A 14,069-nucleotide genomic window follows, 5' to 3' on the forward strand; every position below is an offset into this window, starting at 1 on the left:
AAATGAACTCAAAATGACTTGAAATATGAAACATAGGTTCTCAGGCATGGATACTAGACACTCCCAAAGTGGTGAGTCCTAAAACATTTCTGGGTGCAAGTTATTTGATTGCAAACATAGCCTCTTGTGACTATTTAACACTTAAGTGAAAATGCAGAATTGACATTTGCTCAAAATAGGACTTTACAAAATGGCTCAGAATGGAAATTTAACTTCATGGAACTCTTAGACAGGTTGAATGGAAGGTGCTAGAAGCATTGAACACCTCTTAGGCCTTAACTTGATAGTCGGGTACATGTGAATAAAAAAAGCATTTATAGGGCTCAATTTCTCAAAATTGCTCAAAATTTGGGATACAATTTTGAGCACCAATAGACGAGATATTAGGGTCCATGGGTTCTGGTTGCATTGTTTGATATCCCCCTTGTGGGCTAAAAATGGATCATTTAGATCAAATAGACCAAGGGGTGGTGAAAATATGCCAAATAAGAGGTGAGTGGGATTAGATATATCTAGAGGTGGTGGTCTCCCAAAACTAAAAACACCAACATTATCCCTTACAAATTTTGTCATAATGGTTTATCTATTTTGGTCTATGATGTTGTTAATGATAGCTGCATGACATGGTTGGTTCATAAATGTATCTATATCTAATGAGGGGCTTGATTCTTTCAGATTTTGTGGTGGTGGATTATGTGTGACTAAAGAAACTAGAGGGTAAGGTTGTGCACTAGCTAAACTGCCGCTAAGATTAGGACCCATGCCTTTCTGCTTCCTTTCATTCTTAGTGAGATGTGTGGTAGGAGGCATGAAAGAATGATACTTCTAAGTATGAAGTGAAAGAATTTTCCAATAATGAGTGCAAGTATATGTTTATGGGTGTTGTTGCTAAATGCTCTAAAGGATAAAAACCTATGATGGAAGGGTGCTCTAGGATATGAAATCTATAATAGATGAGCATAAGTGATTTAGTAATATGAAATATAGGAAGCGTAAATCTTAGTGATGTGGTCTCAAAGTAAAAGAAAAGATGTTTTCCCTATGTGTAAGCCTGAGATATGGTGGTGATATCAACCCGAAAGTAAGCCTGTGACCTTTTGGAAGACAAAGATGATCAAGTGTGGAGCCCAACCTTTTGTTGAAGGTAACAAGGGACAAAAGTGACAAAGATTGATTACCCTAAACAATACATAGTTTGAGGGATAAATGAGATAGTGTAATGGATGTAGGGTGTACTATAAGCAATTCTCAATAAAGTGACACCAAATGCTTAAGTAGAATGGGGGTGATGGAGGATGTTTTGATCTATATTTGGTTTGAGTGAATTTTGGATACCTAAAGTATATGACCTAAAAGATGATGAATCTATAAAATAATTAAGGTAGGATGAGAATCTATATGAAGATATAACTTTATGAGATGGTAAATGCAAGGTGTGTGTAGAAGAAGAAGAACCTAATCAAAGTGGGTATAGATAGTGTACTCAATAAGGCTTGCATTAACTCCACATCTTAGGTTTACGTTTTGAAGTTTCTGATCCCACTCAGTTTTTAAAGAAACTTCCACACTTTCCTTCTCAATTTAATCTAATTTGGTGAGCCTTAGATTAGGTTTATACTTTTTGCATTTTGCTTCTATCTCTCTATAAACTATTGTTTGTTGAAGCTTAACCTTTTTGAACTTAGGTTTTGGTGGAACTGACATGAGATATATCTACTAGGTTTATAACAACCATGGGTTTAAGGTAGTGACTACACTAAGTATACCTTTCACTTTAGGTTGGATAATATAGATTTTCTTGGGTAAAAAAGTCTAAGAAATGGTGTTTTATTTAAAGGACAAAGTTGCTTGAGTTTAGTTATAAGGAATAAAGTAGGATAGACTACGGCTAAGATTGTTATGAAAAGACTTACTAACAATCCTTTTGAGATAGTAAGGGTAAATTTCGTTTGAAGATGGATTTTTTTTAAAGTGTATTCAAAGGGATTATTGGCCAAAAGATAATGTAATGATGTTTATTTTGAAATGGGTCAAGTAAAAACTAACTAGCCTAAAAGTTGTTGTGAATACACTTGCTAACAACTATTTTTGAGACAATAAGAATTATTCACTTGTAAAAAGGGTGAAGTAAAACTAGCTATAATTTTTTTTTTTAGTGTATTCAAAGGGATTTTTGGCCAAAAGACAAGGTAATGATGTTTATTTTGAAATGGGTTAAGTAAAAACTAACTGGCCTAAAATTTGTTGCGAATACACTTGCTAACAACTATTTTTGAGACAACAAGAATCGTTCACTTGTAAAAAGGGTGAAGTAAAACTAGTTAGAATGGAGTTTTTGAAAATATACTTGCTAACAATTTTTTTTGAAACAAAAAGGATAAGACTCTTTTAGATATGTTGTACTATGAGAAAAAAATCTCTCAAAGGACAATGCAACTTTGAGAGGGATAAATAAATGATTTCTTTAGCAAAAGATTTCATAGTAACCACAAGAATGTGTATGTTCAACAAATGTTTTTCATGGGTCTTTTACATGAATAAAATAATTCAAACACACTTTTTATTGCTAAGGTTACTTTTGTTTCAATGTATTACTCATTAGGCCTATCGAGAGGAGCCCATCTTGATGTTTTCTAGATCTAGTGCGATGTTTCCCTCTAATCGAGGAGGTGAGTTGATACAAGAGTTGATTGATAAAATTAAATGTCAGATATCCTTCAAGGTATGAAAAATAGAAGCCCCCCTTCTATGGGGACAATGAATATTGGAGATGAAACCCAAGTAGCCTTATGCCTCTACCAAGGAAAACACATATGTTAAGTAACTTTAGAGAAGCCTTATATTCTCTTGCACCATGAGTAATACACCAAGGATAAAAGAGTAGCTACTTAATTGGCTCATAATTAGGTCTATAGAGTTAGAGAATCAATTTTTACTTATGCAATCCACTTAAGGATCTATTTTGAACATGTTGAAATCATGAGAAAATTTTCCCACCTTAGGCTGCCTCTAGAAACACACCACTCAAACTTGCATAATGGAGCAAGAAAGTTTACCCTTCCTTCATTTATATACTAGCTAGATTAAATACCAATTTGAACTTCTCACCAAAGGGGATGCACTTCCCAGACGTGGATGAACTTGCTAGAAGCACTCCTAGGTTGTTCTAAATGATCTTGCTAACAACTTTGGTACATGCATAATGTATTTAATTGTCCTAATTTGAAAAAGAGGAGAAGATAGAGATGCACTAAAAGACACAATCTCAAGACACAAACAACACTTGATTCATTCTAATTTGGAAGTTTAGTGTACCCTAATAGCTACTTTGAAAACACACGTGATCAATATATATTGTTCATTTCCAACTTACAGTGATGGTCAACATAAGAAATCACATCAACAAAAGGAAATTCAGTGCGTGAAAGTGTTGAAAGAGATATGAATAAGAATAGATTAGCTTTGGTACATTCAAGATTGAGTTTTATTTGTTTTAAACCCAAAAGTTGAAGTGTTTATAGATAATGTTTATTTGCACTTTGAAATTAAGTGTTTATCACATTCATTCTTTTCTTAGTGCTCAACATTCAAGAATTTTTTTCTAATTACTTAAGCATCCATTCCAATGAAATACATTTAATTTTTCAAAATTCATTCCATTAAGACATACAAAATTTTACCCCTACGTATTCAATATTTGATTTTCCCGAACTACAATAAATAAACCCTCAAAACCTAAATGTTAGAATCTCAAAAAGAGAAATGCGAGCTACCCCCTATGGGAAGAAGTCAAAGAATCAAACTTATTAATTAAACTAGTGAACCCACAAGAGTCAACCTGCAATCCTGAAACATAGGAATGAAGTCAAACAGTGTGGGATCATAGTGCAGGGATTTGTGAAAAATAAGGATAAAGAAGGCTATAGGAGAAATAATCATAGAGCAATCCCATGAAAAAGTGATCTTGTAGGTTTTTGAAAAGGTGTTCCTACTATCAAGTATATTAGTGGGTTTGATGGTGAAGGTTATAAACAATATTTCTAGGGCTGACTATTTTAGTTAGGCATTTTCATAGGTTTTTTCCAGCTAACTAGGTAGTAGGAACTTTCATTCTCGCAAGAAGGTTGATCAGTGGGAATGGCAGGGAGGATTTTTACTACTACATGGTGGTAATAGCTCATATGAAATGTGCTCTCACCCTTATGGAATCCCAATCCTATAGATTTTTTGGATATGAACTTGCCATCATAGGTTCACCTAAAAGTTATGCTTCAAAGTTGATTTGATTGAAAAAAAAGTGATATGGCTGTCAGTGCACTTCCTAGATCAAGAGCTATGCATCTACAAAAACTTATCGAAGCTAACACATCAAACAAGAAAAACAATATTTTAGTTTGGTTAGTTAATGAAATAAGTGCAAAGTATGATTAGAGTGACTCGAATGTTGGGTCCCACCAAAGATGCCAAAATGTAATGCTAAAAACCTAGTATGCTACAAACATTAAGAGTTAGTTTAACTTTCACAAACTAAATTTAAGTAATACTTATGATAAGATGAAGGAAAAATACCATGGAGAAAAGAAAACCAAAAATGGTAAGCTCCTCAAGTGCCCTATGATAACTTTGATATATCTAGTGATGGGGGATATGTGCTCATGATGTGCTCAAGCTTCAAATGGTAGGTGATCAAGCATGGAGATGGGTGAAGGATTTAGCGATGGGTGTGTGGATGGAATTTAACATGGTAAGGGTGTAAAATGGTTGTTTTGTAGTGGTCAATATGGCATTATAAGTTTTCATTAAGAGATGATATTGATTGTGAGGAGAGAGGGTTTATTTATAGGGCAAGGGGTAGTGAGATGGAGGGTCAAGATGTGAGATGAGTGGTTTGCTAAGGATGGGCTAGGATGTTTTGAAAGGGAAGCACATGGATTGTGTTTTTTTGGAGCTAATTAGTAAGTGACACTTGTCACAAGGAGGATGAGTATGAGGGGATGGAAGACTTTAAGGGAATGTGATCATTTTGGGGAATGTGAGGGGATAAGGTGGATTTATTAGGGGTGTGGGCTTGTAAGAGACATTTATGGCATTTGGTTGAGATTGTGAGGGATGTGATATGATGGGAGACTTTGGTTTGGGTTAGAAAATCTTAAGTGGTGTTTAAAGTTGTGCAAATAATTAGGATGGATTTAGGCTTAGGTTTAGGAGGGGATTAAGGGCACAAGCAACATGTTAGAGGGGTGCAAGTGGATGGCATTAATGAGGGGGATCAACTGGTTGGCTAAATAGGATTAGTATGGGTGAATGGGTTGGATTAGGGTAGTGATAAGGTTTAGAGATGGTTTTAGGGATTTTGAAAGATTTTTAAAATGATTTATTTAATAAAAAGGGGATGTGGGATCAGATTAAATAGATTTTTACATTTATTTAATTTAATAGAGGAATGAAAAATTAATTGATAAATTGATTTTGGATTATCATTTGATTTTATCAATTGGACTATAACTAATTAACTAAATAAATAAAAAAGGGGATGATGATTAATTAATTAAGTATAAAATATTTAACCACTAATGTCCTAGAAGATGACTAGATAAGATTACATAATTGTCTAATTAGATTTAGGTGTATACAGATAGAATTAGAGTTAAAACCACATACCAAAAGTGGATGACCAGGGTGGGAAAAATGAAGAAGGTGGAGTTATATACAAGAATAGACCCTAATGCTTCTTCAAATGCTATGCTAATTGCCAACATTGTTAAATCTTTAAGTAATTTTTCAATATTGCCATAAAATATTGAAAATAATTTGATGGACCTAAAAGATACCATAGAGAGTTACCAAGGTACCTTGGTGCCACCATTCCTAGATATGAATAAGAATGTTAAAGAATATACTAACTGGAAAGAAAAAGTTATTACTGAGGTGTGCAATGTGGTAAAGACTATGGCAAAGAATATGGATATGGCATTATTTTAGGAATGCATATCTAAATTTGTAAGGTCTAGCACCTTTTATGAAAATTTTAGAAAGAAAATTACAAAGGCCACAGTAAAGTACATTCTTACCAGTAGGTGGCAGATCAAATCTTTGAGACTGTAGGGCCAACATAAGAATAATATAATGAAAAATTAAAGAAATATGATCTTGATGATGACTCAAATCATGAGGACCCACTAGAGTAAAAAATTAACAAGGAATTTGTGTGGTTTTGTTTTACCTATCACATCAAGACAATTTAGAATCTTGGAAATGTTGATGTATTGATGAAAGTCACATGTTGTTACAAGTAAATTGTTAAATCATTAGATGACATGTGTCCCCCATCTGAATCTTGTTGCAATCCTTGTTTCTATAAAAGGATTCCCAAGATGAGGAAAAACATCCTGAGAGTGATTGTGAGAAATAAATCTTGTTGATTTTGGGTCAATTGATGTGTACTATATATGCTTTAAAAAAAATATAGAGTTAACAATTGCTGGTGTAATTATGCTTTCTTTGATATATTTTGACATCTAATTGTTTTTTTAAAAGAAATTAACACAAAGATGCAAAAAGTTGGTTGTTCATTCTAGATCTTGTCTCTTCAATTCTTTGAGATTTAATAGGAAAAGTTCATTAATTTTTTTTTTTAATCCATTCTAAATTATATTTTAGTTTAATTTTTCCAATAACCTAATGCGTTATGTGAATGATTAATGTAAATTGGAATAATTATGGGGTTTTCATTGAAGATTTTGATAAGAATGAGATCTAGAAATGAATATTGATATTCTTCTCACAAAGGGTTAATATATATCAAGAGGTAGATGTCAAATTCCTATGAGTTAATGGCCTAATAGATAAGTAATTAGTCATCCTTTGAAGTTAATCTAGTTTGGAATTTCTTATATGATACAAATATTTTAAATCAATCCTTTTACTATTTTATTGTTGAAGAACTAATGTGTGAGCATTTACCTAAATCATGGAGTTCTAAGGTTTGATAAAATAGCCATTTATCATCTATGTTGCAAATAGAATTAAAAAAAAAAAAGGAAATCATCTATTATTTTGGAATTCATGTTGAGATTTTGAATTTTTTTTAAAAAGATAAAGAATGAATTCCTAGGTATATACACCTAAATTTTGTAGAGTTCAAAGTGAAGAAGACATCAGAGTCTTGTCAGTTGACCCTCTTATTGTGTTCCTCAGAATTCCCATTATGGTTTCTAGCTAATTCCTTGGTGTTCTCATCTTTTAAGAGGTTTTTAAAATTCTATCAAATAAAAAGCCAATAGGGTGTAGGATAAACAACTCTAACAAAGTGATGCCAAATGCTTAAGGATGATGGAAATGATGGAGAATTTTGATCTATCATTTTGATTTGGATGGGGATGAATTTCTAAAGCATGATATAAGGATAATGATTCTACAAAATGCCTAAGGAGGATAACATATATGATAACCCTAAAGGACAAATCTATGATGTGATAAGGTGAAAAGTATGTAGAAGAAGATGGATCTAATAAAAGTGGGTATAACTAGTGTAGTTGATGAGGATTTTATTGACTCCACATCTTAAGGTTATTTTTTAAATCTTTTGGTCCCACTTGGTTTGTAGGGAAACTATAATAACATATTTCTTGATTTGATCTAACTTAGTAAGTCTTTTATTAGGCATGTGTTTCTTGTGCTTTTCTTCTATATCTTTATATACTACTGGTTGTTGGAGTTTGACCTTTTTAAACTTGGGTTTTGGTTGGTCTAACATGAGGTCTTCACTAGGTTTATCTCAACTTTAGGTTAAGATAGTGACTATGCTAAGTATATCTTTTACTTAGGTTAGATAACATGAATCTTTTGGATAGAAAATAGGTCTAAGTGGGTAAGAAATGATTTTATCAAAGGATGATATAGTGTCTTTAGTTAAAAAGTAAGGGGTGAAGTAAAACAAGCTAGAATTAGGGTCATTGTGAATAGACTTGCTCACAACATTTTTGAGATAATAAGGATAAAACTCATTTGATGATAGATATGATGTTTTGTGAGTAAAAAAATTCTCAAAGGACAAATCAACTTTGAAAAAGACAAGCAAGTGATCTTTTTAGCAAAAGGATATGATGGTAACCAATGTGTATTTTTTACAAATTTTTTTCATGAGGTTATTTCACAAATAAGACAATCCAAGAACATTTTATTCACAAGGTCAAATTGGCTTCAATATGTTATTCCATGGCCCACAACTTGTTGTTTCCTAATTCAAGAGCAACATGTCCCTCTAATTGAAGAGGTGATTCAATACAAGAGTCAATTAAAAAATGATACACATCAAAGAATCTTTAAGGCATGCAAATAGAAGTCCCCCTTCTACGGGGACAATGACTCTTGGGGATGAAATCCAAGTAGCCTTATGCCTCTACCAGGGAAGCACAATGGTGAGTAATCTTGAGGGATTTTGTCTCCCTTGCATTGCAAATAACACACAAAGGATAAAAGGGTAGCTACTAAATTAGTTCATAAATAGATCTATGAAGTCAAGTCAAATGGTTTTACGTGCATGCTTCACTTAAAAATCTATTCTAACCATATTGAAATCATGGGAAAGTTTTCCCACCTTAGGCTACCACCAAAAATGCATCGCCTAAACTTGTGTAGATGGAGAAGAAAGTATACCTTTCTTCTCATCTATATATTGGTCGGAGGGGTTTACGAATTTGATCTTCTATTCAAAGGAGACACAACTCCTAGGTTTTTGGGAATGATCTTGCCAACATTTTTCAATACATGCGTCATGTATTTAAAGGGTTATACTTTGCAACAATAAAATATAACTCAAAGATGTGTTAAAAGACACAAAGACATGCAAGACACTTTGTTCATTCTACTTTTGAAGCTTTTAGGTGTTTTCCTATTTATGACTAGAAGGAACTTGTGATTAACATGAAATGTTCTTTCCAACTTGACAACAATGGTTAGAAAAATAACTCGAGTCAACAAAAGAAATCACATGTGAAAGGTTTGAAAAGGATGGGAATAAGAGCATGTTACTTTAAGAGCATTCAAGAGTTTGTGATTTTGTTTTTAAGCCCTAAATTGAAGTGTTTGGAATATTTATTTTAAACCCAAAACACGATGTGTGGTTCTTTTATCATTTTAAACATTCAAGAATTTTTTGATTTCTATGCATTCATCCCAACAAAGTGTTTATTGATTACTTTAAAGCATTGAAGCTTGTATTTTGGTTGAGTTTTAGCCTTTTGCATTAAAGATTTGATTGATAATTTCATTAGGCATGAATTAAAGTGTGATTTCATCAAACCAATGTTTAAATATGCAAGTGAAATCTTTTAACACAACCTTAAAAACTTAACCAAAACCTATAAGCACAATATTAGTAAAATACCAATTTCCTGAGTTGCTCCACCCACAAAAAGATGAAATGCGTAGCTAGATCTATATGATTTTGTAGTTTTGTAAATGCACTACAAAATACATTATATGTGTTACATAAATCTTTCAAATACACCATAGGATTTATCAAATGTGCTATAAGACTAGTCAAATGTGCTAAAAGAACAATCATGAAATGCACAACTAGATCTATATGATTTTGTAGTTTTCTAAATGCACTACAGAAAACATTATATGTGCTACATAATCTTTCAAATACACTATAGGATTTATCAAATGTGCTATAAGACTAGTCAAATGCACTAAAAGAACAATCAAAGGAAAAAATTACAAAATATGAAAATGTGCTACAACATTTAATAGATACACTATAGGAATGCATATATGTGCTTAAAGACTTGTCAAATGCGCTAAAAAATCTATCACATACACTAAAATGAATGAAAAATTCATTAATACAATGATTAGGTCCTTTCTTATAGAAAAGAGATGGAAATTTGCAAACTCTTTAGATGTACCATAAAAACTATAAGATGTGCTATAGGAGTAAAGATATGCACTATAAGAATAGTGAAATACACTATTACAACTTTTAAGTGCACCATTTAAGGTTTCAAATGCATTGTTTTATATTATAAATGTGTTATTCCAGTAATCAAATGCACTATTTAAACCAACATATGCACAGTGAAAGTGATCACTAGGCACTAGAAAAAAGTGTAGATATGCCAAAAAAGTAACAGATGCATTGTAGGAAGTATTATATGTGCTAAAATGGTAAAATAAGAAATCATCTAGGGCTATTTGAAGGGTTTTAAAGTAGTTTTCAAAATTTTTGACATAGGCATCCATCTTCTAAGCACATTTTCAAGGCTACACAAACAACAAAATCACCTACAAAGCACTAAAACATGTCAAAGTTCAGATTGTTAGCTTGCAAGAGAAAAAAAGGATAAATTAGATGAATGAATAATCCATTTTTGGTGTCCCACTAGGTGTGCCACAATGTAGAGCTATGGAAGTTAGCATGCAAAGAACATTTAACAAAGGTTATAACATTCACAAAGCACAAAGAGAACTTACACCTAGATTAGATGAAAGAAGGTGCAAAAGAGAGTGCAAACTGAAGGGAGGTCACCCAACAAGCCTTCTTGATTGTGTAGATGTGTCCAATGATAGATATGTATGCTAAAATATGTTTCAATCCTTAAATGGATGAGAGCCTTCAAATAGATGAAAAATGATGTATAGGGTGAGTGAATATTCTTGCATGATAAGGATATGTTTCAGTGATTTATTCTTCAAAGGGGCATTACGGGATTGCATAAAAGTTGATTGATAATTGTGTTTCATTTATAGTCTAAGGATGTGAGGATGGAGGGCCAAGATGCCAGGATGGAGGAAGGATGAGGGAGGGCTAGGATGCAAGGATGATGGAGCACATGGATTAAGCTTCTTCAAATCCATTGCCTTGTGACAAGTGTCACAAGGGGATTGGATGTGAGGATTGAGGGCCAGGATACCAAGATGGGGGAAGGATGAGAGAAGGCTAAGATGCAAGGAAAGTGGAGCACATAGATTATGCTTCTTCAAATCCACAGCCTTGTGACAAGTGTCATAAGGGGATTGGATGTGATAGATGGTCAAAGTGAAGGGTCAAAGGGAGTTTTGAGGGAGAAGAAGTGTGGAAGAAAGATGTAAGAGTCCTTAAAGGGATTTCAAGTCATCTAAGAGCCTTAAACTCTTTTAGATAGGAATGTAAGAAGGATAGGATAGAAGTTTGACTTTGTTAGGATAAAACCACAGACATAAATAACAATTAAAAGAAAATATAAACAATATCAAAAAATATTGAATCACATAGAATATAACACAAGACACCAAGATTTAACATGTTTCACCCAAACCCTTGGCTACGTCCACCAAACAGCAAGTCCAATATTGTGATGATCTAGTGATTACAATTTGATTACAATCTATAATCCCTTACAACTCAATACTGCCACAAGAAGCAACTTTTGCATCAAACCCTATGAAAAACCCCTAACCCTAAGCTATTTTACACAAGTATTTTTACTACTTTATGGTTATAATTAATAATTACATATTGGCCAAAAATCTTGATAAAATAGGGCCCAAAGAATTATGAAGTATGTACAATACTTCCATGATTAGTCACCACAAACTAACAGACTTTGCTTTGGCTTAGGACTTCTTAACCATTGGTTAAAGTTTTACACATGTTTAGGGAAGGGATTAATCTTAGCTCAGGAGGGAATTAGGATGCAATTGCAATGTTAGAGGTTGCAAGTGGGCTAACACTTATGAGGTTGGTTAATTAGTTGGGTAAGTGAAGAACTAGCATGGGTGAATGGATTGGATTTAGCTAATGATAGGGATTTAGGGATAGTTAGAGGTTGGGGATTTGATTAAAATAATTTATTAAATCAAAGGGGATTTTAGGTTTAAATTAAATAAATATTATGAATTTATTTAATTTAATAGGAGAATAGGGATTTCATTGATAATTATACTTTAGATTTATCATTTGATTTTATCAATTGGGCTATAGTTGATTAATTGAATTAATTAACTAGGGTATGACATTGAATTAATTAAATATTAAATATGTAATCAATAATGCCTTATGAGGTGACTACATAGCATTACTTAAATGATGAAATTAGATTTAGGTGTCTACACTAACAATATGATTAAATCCTCTAATCAAGTCGCATTTAAGAGTTTGTATTATAACATTTAATAGGGTTGGCTCCTAATAGAGCTAACTTGAAAAGAGTGAAAAAGTGATGACATGTTGCTGGTGGTTTTTCTCAAATTTGGTTTCCATGTTAAATCCTAGTGTCAAACTTGTGTTGAATGTTCTATGATCTTTTAAATTTACATGCTTATATTCAACAAAGTCTATTTTCTTAGGATAGTGAACTACTAGTCAATTTTGTTACTATGTTTACAATGATGATCGAGTTAGATCAGGATAAGAAGAACATATATTGTTTAATGTTTGATTTTTGAAATGGTACTGACGAACCTTGAGTAACTAATTCACCTCCCCTCTCAGTTATTCTAAATATTCTAACAACTTTTATCATTTTATGTTGACATGTTGTGTTGCCATCAATGCCAAAAGAGGGATATTAGTGGAAACAATTCTTCAAATTGTATATTCCCATTCATGTTACACAAATGTCAATATTAATTGAGCAATGACGAACTTGTAGGATTAACCAAGAATATTTAATATTGACTGAGTAGTCATGAAATGAAGGGCATTAAGTATTAATTGAGTGATCAAGAATTAAAGGACTTCTTGTGTTAATCGAGTGATCAATCTCAATATTAACCAAGAGTCAATAAATTACACTTGTCTATTTAAAAAAAAAATTAAGGATGACTATTTGGATATTTATTTGTTATTTGAAAGGATATTCAAGCCAACTTGTCAAAACTTCTGATATATAAGAAAGGTCAAATAGTGGGGAGAAGAAGCAAGTGAATAATGTAGAATAAGATGGATATGTGATTGAAGGAAAATGAAGAGTAGTAAAGTGTGGAAGATAAGAAATAACAAATATTCTGATCAATAAGGATTCAAAAGTCAAGCCAAGATAGATATATGAATATGCAAAATAATTTTCTTCATAAATTAGGTCAAATTACTATTACCTTCTAACCATTGTAGCAGTGAAGAAATCTCTTAACAAAGTTGACTTAATAGTCAAGTTGTAAATCATTTAAGAAGGTGACATTTTAATATTGAAGTTGTTGGAAATATAGATGGAGAAACTAAGAGGAGGGGGTTGAATAAGTTACCACAAAAACAAATCCATAGATCCCTTAGATGTCTTATAAAACTAGTTACTGCTATCACTAGGTAGCCACACAGAAAAATGTTGTAACTTGGAAGATGTATTTTGTATTAACTTATTATTTATTTGAAGCATTCATAGAAATTTAACATGTATGCATAAAGAAATAAAATCAACACAAGAGACACTAGATTTAACGTGGAAACCCAATATGGGAAAAACCACCAAGTAACTACCTACCAATTTTTACTCTTCTAAAGTGAGCCCTATTAGGAGCCAACCTTGTTAAAGGTTACAAAACACACTATTAGGTGTGACCTTGTTAGAGGATTTAATCACCTTTCTAGGAGTGGCCTTGTTAGATGACTTTAGAACAATTCAATAGAACTGTCCACCTTGTTAGAGGATTTACAAAATGGTTGTTAAACCAACTCTATTAAGAGATTTAGAAATCACTGCTACAATTGTGAGAGAGTAAAAATGAGTGACTTGAATGAGATGCAACTAAACTTTGCTAATACAGATCTCTGTTCTACTTCACTAGATTCTCTTTGATCGAATACAACTTTTCTGCTCCTCAAGGATACTTGATCCTTCTTCAAAATTTTCTGACACCTTCCTCTTCACAAAATGAACTCACTTGCATGCTCGTTCATTACAATTAGAATCCACAACTTGACCTTTTATTTATACCTTACAAATTATCTAGTCAGCTCAATTACAAGTTATAATTACCAATAATCATTACGTTAGTCGACTGCAAACATTACATGAAACAATTAAACTTTATTTTCCAAAATAATGAAATCCTTCATCAGCCAACCCTGCCTAGTAAACATTGCT

Source organism: Cupressus sempervirens, chromosome 1 (genome assembly GCF_028749045.1).
Source record: "Cupressus sempervirens isolate cs-2001-9-10 chromosome 1, ASM2874904v1, whole genome shotgun sequence".
Taxonomy (NCBI): domain Eukaryota; kingdom Viridiplantae; phylum Streptophyta; class Pinopsida; order Cupressales; family Cupressaceae; genus Cupressus; species Cupressus sempervirens.